Source organism: Setaria viridis, chromosome 1 (assembly GCF_005286985.2).
Source record: "Setaria viridis chromosome 1, Setaria_viridis_v4.0, whole genome shotgun sequence".
In the NCBI taxonomy this organism is placed as follows: Eukaryota; Viridiplantae; Streptophyta; class Magnoliopsida; order Poales; family Poaceae; genus Setaria; species Setaria viridis.
Window position 1 is genome coordinate 25,401,807 of NC_048263.2, and position 10,229 is coordinate 25,412,035.

Sequence of the window (10,229 nt, forward strand, 5' to 3'; positions counted from 1 at the left end):
TGGAGTCGTAAGCCGCCAGCCCGCCGAAGATCATGAAGCAGCCGTCCACCTTGGGAAAGCCGTCTTCCTTCTCCTCGCCGTCCTTCTTTTCCTCCTCGGGCTTTTATCTCAGGTCACCCTTCACTGGGTTGCCTACAAAATACCTCTTCATGAGGTTGCAGCCTTTGTAGGCGTGCTTAGCGGGGAACTCGTGGTTCGGGCACGGTCCCTCGAGCAGCTTGTCGAAGAAGCCGGGGGTGCCCTCAGGGGGCGGCTGTCCCTGTTTGCGCTCAGCAATGGCAACGAGGGGAGCCTCGCGCCGCTGCTTGTTCTTCTTCTTTTGCTGGCGGTTGGAGGTGCCTTCATCGGCGTCCTCCTCCCATTTCGCCTTGCCTTTGGAACAATCAAAGATTGCTTCGACGGCCTCTGTGTCCCAGCTCGTGGACAAGGGGCCGGCAGGAAGTTCCTGCCAGGAAAGCTCCTATGACGTCGGCGTCCGCGACGTTAGAGAGCTCGGTGCGCCTCCTGGAGAAACGCCGGATGTAGTCCCGGAGGGACTCGTGTGACCCCTGATGGCAGCTCCGGAAGTCTCGCTCATCAGCCGAAGCATCATCTACATCAAGTGCTCCGTAGCAGCACTCAGTCTTTGAGTCACCATGAGGCATGGACGTTGACATGGCACACCACACAATGATTGTATGTTGCTTGGTGGGATGAACATATGAAGCTCCCCCATGCGGTTCAATGTATTGTGTTGAATTCCCAAAGCCACGCCGGACACTTCAAGGAGAGCAACTCGCTCTCGTGGGGGCTTCACCAAAAATAAGTCGGCATACGGCTTCATGATAAAAAGCAAGGAGGAAGAGCAACTGAAAAATATTGAAGGGAGAATCGTTGCCAACCATGACTTCAACAACGACTTTCTTCAGGATATTGGATTTCATAATGATATTTACAAGCTCCTGAGAAATATTGCGTGGATGCAATTCTCTCTTAATGGCCCCATCAGTGTATACAAGGATGTGGCCGTGGAGATGTTCATGACCATGAAAAAGATCATGCAATGGAGCGAGGAGACAAATGAAGAAATTCCATGCCTATCCTTTAGAATAAAGGACGAAGTAAAGATTATTACATATGGAGCAATCACAACACTGTTGGGTTTCAATCCAAAGTCCCAATATATGGAGAAGTGAAAGAAGAAGACTTAAAGGAATTCTGGAAGAAAATTACAAAGGAAGAAAATAGGCAACAGAAAAATATTTGCAATCAAATAGTGCAAGATTTCATTTTTGGATGAGCCATCATGTCTCGGGAAGAATCAAGGAGACCAAAATTACTGACTCCGAGATGAACTGGCTTTATTGTGCGGTAGTGGGAAATAAATTAACTGACCCCTCCTTGGTGATGATAAACAGATGGCTTGCTGAAGCTACATCAGGGACCGGAACTGTTGGTTCAGGTTGCTACCAGACTATGATCGCATCATTTTTGAATCAAGATATTGAAAGGGACCTTGATTGGTTCATTAAAGGAGAAAGCATTGATGCCAGGACTATGAAAAATGCACACTTAATTGGTGGTGATGGGGAGAAAGGATATACATTTGGGGTCACTAATTCCAAGTTGCCCGACCGAAGACTGGGAATCTATTATGTAGGCAAGACTAATTGGCGGGAAGAAGGAATTTTATTTCCAGCAAAGAAAGATAAGAGAGGACAAAGAATAGAAGAAGGCTCATCATCACAGGCAGCTCCAGAAATACCAATTCCACCACCTAGCTCAAGCTAATGGCAGACGGAGTTTCAGAATGCACCAAGTTACGAGGGAGTCCATGAAGGATGGTAGCAAGAACAGTGACCGGAGGTGCCGGTAGAAGCGTGGGCAGAAGGCCCATATTCACCACATCTCCAGCAACCAGCGTATAAGTACGACCAAAATTTCAGCAGCAGACGCAACCTCCTCCACCAACACCATATGCTTTCCATGGTTACATGCCACCTCTTTTTCAGGGACCCCCACCATATGCACCATTATCTGCTCAGTTCAGCCACCTGCCACAACCACAGAGAAGTGCGCGCATCATAAGCTCATATATACAAAGAAATTTACAAGATGCAAGTACTGTGACACAAGCCGCTGATTAGAATTGAGGACAGCAACATGACCATCGAATATCAGTTCGACATGATGGGGATTGTGCCTCTAGATCAGTATCAAGGTGGAGCGCAGGAGCACTACGAGTAGGGGTATCACGAGTACCAACAACAAGGAGACGCGCCGCAGGGAGAGCCACATTATGACCCACCGCAAGGTGACCTGGATTGGAGACTAAAGGTGACAAATAAAAATGCACACATGTGGTTTGAGCTTTCTTTTTTTTCCTTTTTATTTATTTCAATATGTGTGTTGGGTGTGCAAAAGATTTTCTATTTACTTTTTTGCTTTATTATCTCTTTATTTTTAGTTCGTGTGTTTCACCATGCCATGCTTAAATAAAATATGCATCACCTGAACATAATGATATGTGATTAATTGTGATGGTTTAAGTTCTTATCATGTTGGAAGACGATGATCGTTGCCGCTTTGTTTAATTTTTGTACTTGGTTATTGCACCATTGAACTAATGCTCTCTCTAACACGAGCTGAAATTGACATAAATACCGGCTTATCTTTTTGTGGAGGTCATGATAATTTGGACCCATATATTTATTTATTGCTCTCTCTTTTAAATGGATCAAAGGCTCTCTTATTTTTTGTTACAACTTATGCTGACCTTGTCAATGATACTTTTTGAAATTGCTCTACCCATCCAAAGCTAAATATTTATCAGCTATAGATTGCAAAATTTATTTTTGGGTCAATTGATTCAGGATCTACTTATGTGGTATGAGACTTAGAAGTTGGTCACTCCTTTTTGTGTAACCTCTTATTGCTAGCATTTTTGTCCATGCATTGTGAATTTCTGCACTAGAAATCTCACAAACCTCACTAGGCATCCAAATCTAAACCCAAATATATCATTTTTGTGACTACCTCCTTAACCATAATGAAATTTGAGTATGGAAAATATTTTGACGAGTTTCGGAAGATTATTTAGTGTCTTTTCATGAAAATCGAGACTTGGAGGCAACCACCAGTGTGTGGAATAAAAAGCAGAGGAAATAGAGGCCAGAAGGGGCCAGGCCGATCGGCCTGGCCACCCTCAAGCCGATCGGCCTGGGGTGTCCCCCCCCCCTCTGTTGCCCTTGAAATTTTGCGTGGAAGCCCCTCCAATGGAATAAGATAATTTTTTTCATAAGATCGAAGATTTTGGTACTTACATTAGCAGTTTATCTTTCTTCCTTTTCATGCTTGAGGACGAGCATCTTCTAAGCATGGGGGGAGAGTCATCACATTATCTCTAACTACAGCTGAGTAAGTAATATGTTGCAAAGAGTTCTGAGGAGAAAAAGAAAAATAAAGAAAGAAAGGAAAAAGGAAAAAGAAAGAAAAAATGAGGAAAGAAGAAATGAAAGAAAATTCTTCTAAATTCTTTGAGCTTCATAGAGATCCCAAGTGCTTTCAAGATTAAGGATTACTCCATACTCATTATTCCAACCATGTGCAATCTGATTACGTAGACTTTCACTTGTGCCTCATGATTACTCTTTGCTCTTGCACATGTCCACTATCTAAATGTGTGTGTTCGTTCTCTCCCTCTCAATAAACAATTATTTTCCATGACCTTTTTGACAAGTCTCAGTAAGATTCATCAAAATTCTTTCTTGTTTTGATACTATCCTGATTATAATATTTTTGCTAGGACTAACCTTCCTAAAGATCCAGATAAAGCCTTACACATATTTTTGAGTGATGACAAATTGGAAAAGTTCTAGCATAGGATTGAGAGACTTGATGACCTAAGAGAACATGAGCAATTGCAATGAAGTTTAAATTGTTGATCTCGGTTTAGTTTCTTTTTGAAAAAGTTTTTATTGAAAATCTGCTGAGGTCTATTTAAAATTGAGATCAAAAGAATAAATTTATTATGGGATGTTCTTAAATGATTTCTACCCTCCATATTAGAGAAGGCTGGTTGCAACTTGAATATTAATTGAAAAATCCTATGAGAGTGTTATGTTTTCTTGTGTGTGATCAAGTGCATGATTGAACACCGAAAGGCAACGTTGTTTCTATTGAAGACTTACTCGAGGATGAGCAATGTTTAAGCATGGGGGAATTGTTGACGCTCGCTGTTGACACACTTTACCCATGTTTATCTTTAATAATGACCTAAATTTAATACCTAAACTATTTATTACACCTAATAAACCGGTCATTTTCACATGTGCAACATATTTTGGAGTATGTTCTATTTTTGCAGGGAATTGGACCTAAAAGTGTATTTTCGGATGAAGCACTGAACGAGCATCGAATCAGACGAAAATAGAGGCCAATGGGCTTAGGAAGGGTCTAGGCCGATCGGCCCAGAGGAGCCCAGGCCGATCGGACTAGGGTCTTCTAGCGCCTTCCGACGCCCATTTTTGGCAAGCAATCCTCCGAAATGACTTAAGGGATAAGTTTGTGAAGATATGGTAAGGATCACTTTGGGATCAAAGAGGAAACAAAGAAAATCAAGCGGAGATTTGGAAACACATTGAAGATCAATCTCATCCCGAAGCAGCTGACGTGCCAAGCCCACGTGCAAGTGAAAATAAGACTTCAAAGCACCAACAGAGACTTGGGGATGAAGTAGGACACGAGGGGCCAAAAGGGAGGCCTAGGCCAATCGGCCTGGACCCTCCTAGGTCGATAAGCCTAGGGGTTTCCTTCTATAACGACTTAGGTTTAATCAGCCGAGCTTAATCTTGAGACAAGTTCCCAAATCTGCAGTTTTAATCAGCCTCGACCCCTGAAACCCAACAAACAGTAGCTTTTCTCTAAGTCTCGAAACCAGTGTCTTCCCAACTTTGGGAGAACCAGAGACTGGAAGTTGGACCCAGAGAAAGGATTCCCCGGATCTATCGGGCCAAGCGCGCCAGAGCAATCGTGCGCCCTGCTTCAAAGCCTCTCCGTCGCGTGGCTCAACCTCCCCGATGAGCACCGCCTCGCCCAGTCGCCGGCCGCGACAAGATGGATCAGCACGCCTCCTTCCCAATCGCACGCGGAAGCACCCTGCGGCCCTTTCCGCCTTGTCTCGTCTCGCCCGCAACCTCACCGGTCGCGCCAGGCGCCCTGTCGCCGCTGCGACCAAGGATTGGCCGCTGCCACGCCAGTCCGCCTGGCCTCCCGCGCACATCTCCTCACCCGGATCCCCGACCGCGCGTCCCAATGCCTTCCAGCTTTTCTGTCGCCCCTCAGTCGCGCTGCCCACGCGCGCGCCCCGCGACGATACCGCCCTCGCCAACCACGGCTCCGGCAGAGACAACTCCTTTTTTTTCACCTCACCAGTAGCGTGCCCTGGCAAAGCCGCTGGTCTGCACCTGCTAGCGTCGCCGCTCGCTCGGTCACCTCGCCTGCAGCGCCCTCGCCTGCAGTGCCCCCTTTCTTCCTTCCTGCCGCACGCTAGCCGAGCCGCCGCCCCTAATCCACCGCTTGACGCGACCAGACCCGCGCTCGCCCTCGCCAATCCTTCCTTCCGGCAAAACCGCGCCTGCACAAGCTCTGTCTCCAATGCGCAATGACCAAAGACCCTATCCCCGAAGCTCCACTTCGCCGGCCAATGGAGGCGTCGACCAATCGCCGCCACGGCAGAGCACTCCATCCTCTTCGACCTCATCCTCGCGCTGCCTGAACTCCTTCTCTTCCGTGCAGCTATAAAAGGGAGTACCAAATCCTCTACCGGAGTTCCCTTCGCCATCGTTGCCATGCCGCACCTTCCTCTGTTTCATGCTCAAGCACGGCTGCATAAGCTCTTGAGGAAACTCCCCCTCTCCGCTCAACACCCGCCTTTCCCAACCCACCAGCCGCTTGTTCCTCCGCGCTGTGCTAGAGCTTACTTGTTGTCACCAAGAAGCACCGCCACCGCCGGAGCACCCCAGACCTCGCCGCCGCCCAAGCCTTAGCACCTTTCATCGCTCCGCCTGAGCCTGTTCCTTCCCGACCCCAAGACTTCACCAGTAGGCCCAGAGGTAAGCTTCTGACCCCTGTCCGTTTCGCCCGACCCTTTTTCCGTATCGCCCGACCCCTTTCTCCGTTCTGCCCGACCCCTATCTGTTTCGCCGACCCTTGTCCGCCTCTCCCGAGGGCTCAGCTGTATCCTTTTCATTCAACCAAGGGTATCTGTGTAAAATTTGGGGACTTCTTTGTGTTAAGTCTGAGGATCCCGGTACAGTTATTCTTTAGGTCTGAGGGTCAGATCATAAGTTTTTCCCGATCCGACTCTTTTTACCTTGTTCTCTATCCACAGAAGCTTAGGATTTCACACCCTTCCTGTAGTTTTGCTACAGTTCCTGGGCTAAAACTTGCAAGCATTGTTGAAATAACCGTCTAAGTGTTAACCCCTGCATTTGCATTTGTGTAGAACTAAACCTCGCCGACGGCACCTACGAGCTGCACCCGGTGCCAAAAGACGGAGTGGTAGCTGAGCCGCCGACCGTAGGAGCTGAAGCCGAGAGCGCCGAAGATCAGTTTGCTTCCACCCCACTCGAAGGCAAGCCCCGGAGCATAACCCAATCTTTCTAAACTTGCGCATGCCTTCATTTGTATGTATGTGCATTTACGTTATAGGAGTTGCTTGAAACCATACATGCATGACTCAGTTTCCCTTGATCTGAACACTAGTATGATGAGTCCGAGTAGTTGCAATGCTTAACAGGACTCGGTAAAAGTCGAGTGATTTCCTGTCACTCGTGAGTTATAGGAGTTGTTGTTGTCTTTCTGGTTACAACTGTAAGGACGGTGGACGGGGCAGGGGCCTTGTGAACTCTTTTGGTGGTCGGTGGATCGCCCCGTCTGTCTATATGAAATTGCTTAAGGTCGAGATGTGTTGGTGTTCGTGATCAAGTGTTTGAAAGTACTAATCTCATACCTAGTATGGGATGGGGAAGCCTAGTACCTGATTGAACTAGGGCGTGGCTTATACCCTTGCTAGCCCTGAAATGAGGTTCCCATGGTGCATCATGTGAGTGCAAGTGCGGTCACAGTACGACAAGAGGTCGGGACTGTGGAGCATTGCATGCCAAGGGAAGTTTGGACCTGACACGTGCCTGGGAATTGATGGGGACGACCGACACAGGAAGCGACCCCTTCGTGGTGCGCGGATGTCGTGAGATTAGGTCCACCATGCATGGTTAAGAAACTCGAATCGATTTGTCTGCCTCTCACAGTTTGAGACTGCTTGATCGCTATGCTACACTGAGTAAAGATGGAACATGATGACGATATGAACTTGATGCTTGTTCTATATATATATATTGTTTGGAATGATGTTTGTTTAGCATAAGCTGCTAATGTAGACTGGTTAATAAACTTAGAACCGGAGCTAAAATATTGAAAGTAAGGACCTATTGTAGTTGCTTTTGGCAAAACAAACCCCTCAGCCAAAGAGCCGTGCATGTCTAGAAGTTGGTGGAGTAGTTCCCCACCGGTCGGTTAAGTCTTGTTGAGCTTAGTAGCTCAGCCTTGCTTTTGGCATCTCTTTCATGTGAAGTTGAAGCTTCCGAGTTTGCTACTTGTGGTACTTGGCCTCCCCAGCTCCCGCTTGGATGGACGGTCGAGTGGGATCCCTCCTCGGACGGCGAGGAGAGGGATCATTGATGTCCTGATCGGCCTCATCAGGGACATCCGACCCGGCGCTAGCTTCCGCAGTTCTATTTTATCTTTTTCCGCTGCTTGAACTCTGTAAAACTTTGGTATTTCCAAACCAGTGTTGAAAGAACTTAATGTACTTGTTTAAGTGGATGATCTGTTGTATTCTCTGGAACCACTCACCTTCGGGTGAGCCATGCTAACTCAGTCCTGTATAGTGGTTTTATCGGATGAAATTCGACGGATCGTCGCGTTAACTTCATTAAAGCATATGATCGCGTGTTAGGAAACTTAATTGTGCTTTAGCTAAGTTAATCCAAGGTGTTCCGCCACACCTTTGCCCCCTCGTCTTCCAATTTTTGCCATGCGCTCTCTGGACTATAAATACCCCAAAAAATCCACCGAGCCCCATATCGAAGATGACGTACTTGATATGAAGCAGTAGAGATGCAGAAGGAGCTTGAGGGACACCTCTCCGGAGAGTCGAGGGCCATGCAGTTATCAGGGGCTAGCGTAGGCAAACCTCTACCGGCGTGATCACCCTGCGAGGAAGATCGCGCTGGAGTTCTGGAGCTAGGAGTCATTAAGATCAAGGTAGAATCCCGGTGGTGATCTTGTGATGTACAATAATTCATGATGAAGTAATAGATTTATTCATGTTCTTAGCGATCTAAGTATCTCCTTTGATGGCTTTATACTTTATCGGGTTTGGTTGCTTTTCAATCTATGAATCGATGATAGATTGCTTAGGGTGTTCTTGTGGTCATTGTGACCAGATTTGCATGCCTGATCTACCGATGAGTATGACATGTTCTTATGATCATGCCCTTAACCTGCTTGTGCTGATATAGGTGATCGTGACAGAATCTTTCTTGTGTAAGGTGGGGGGTTTCGGGATCCGGACCTGTAGATTTAAAGATGCTTTTTACTAAGATCATATATGTGTTGCTTTGCTATCCATGCTTAGAATTACAACATATGCATAGTCTAGGTTACTCTAGATTGGTTACCCTTGCTCTATCTATTATTTGTCTGTACATGCTTAGTAGATTGGATCTGAATCTCTCATAAACACCAAGTTAATACTAACAATGCTAGTTGAAATAGATCTTGTGCTATAAGTTCCACGGATTGATAAACCTTGGGGGAATACTCTGAGGGAAGAGCTACAATTGATCCATACGCTTGCGGTTCACAACTTGGCATGCTAATAGCCGCCAACAGCCATCCATGTCCAACACCTGCGACGACATCTACTTGGGTCTCCTCGACGACGACTATTCCAGCCTCCTCGGTGATGACAACTTCAGTCTCCTCGGTGACGACAACTTCAATCTCCTTGGCGACGATGATCCCCATTCGCCTCCTCTGTTGTAGGGCTTCGACCCCTCCTAGAAGCCACCCGTCAACGCCGCTGCCCACTTCTGCGAGACCTGCCGCCAGAACAACCATGCAGCGACGGCCAAGCACGGTGGTGGTGGCACGGCGGTGGAGTATTGCGACATCGGCGAGTACTTGTCTTGCTCCTGTAGTGAGAAGAAGATCGCCGGCATCACGCACAGCAGAGGGAAGAATGGTGGTGCCGCCTTGAGCAGGAGGTAGACAAGAGAGGAATGGTGTTTAAGGTTTTAGTTGTACGTTTCTTCTCCCTTTGCAATCTCGGCACAAGTTCCAGATACATGGGTTGGTTGCCCAGAGTCTGCACGCAGGCCTAACGCTATTCTATTACACGGCCTTAGGCCCATAGTGATGCAGCCCATGACATTCCCTCCTCCTTAAGAATTAACTTGTCCTCGAGTTGATGCTGAAACTCGCTTAGCCACCACTATGGTATGTGCATCCGGGGAACTGGACTTGCAAAGCATGTAGATTCTCCCATGTGTGCCAGGAAGCTGGTAAGTTGGACCACTGGACCTGCACTCTTGGAACTACCCAATTTTCTACCTTGCACCATTTTGATTCGAGCAGTTGAACTGGAACTAGTTGTGATGAAGTAGATATGCAAGACAGATCAGCATCAGCACTTACCTCCGTAGATGGTGGCAGCCTTTCTTCAGTTGTGACACATGGATGATCGGATGAATCTGGCTTGTTGGAGGCAACTAGAGCTTATATGCCACCTCTCTGACTTTCTGTAGAATAAAATATGGCCCAAAGTACTTGTATCTGAGTTTTTGGTTTGATCTTCTCGCTACTGACAGTTGCACATATGGTTGTAATTTGAGATAGACCCAATCACCCACTTCAAAGCTTCTCTCACTTTTGTTCTTGTCTGCTTGCATTTTCATTCTGTTTTGTGCTCTCTCCAGATTATGCTACACAATCCTATGGATTTCAGTTCTGTTTTGCAGCCACTTGTTCAACTCAGCAACTTGACACTGTGATCCTATTGTGATTCCAAAATGCTTTGGTGGATACCCATATAGCACTTCAAATGGTGACTTGCCAAGTGCTAAGTGGTATATAGTGTTATACCAAATTCAGCCAATGCTAACTATGGAGCCCATTTATGAGGACAA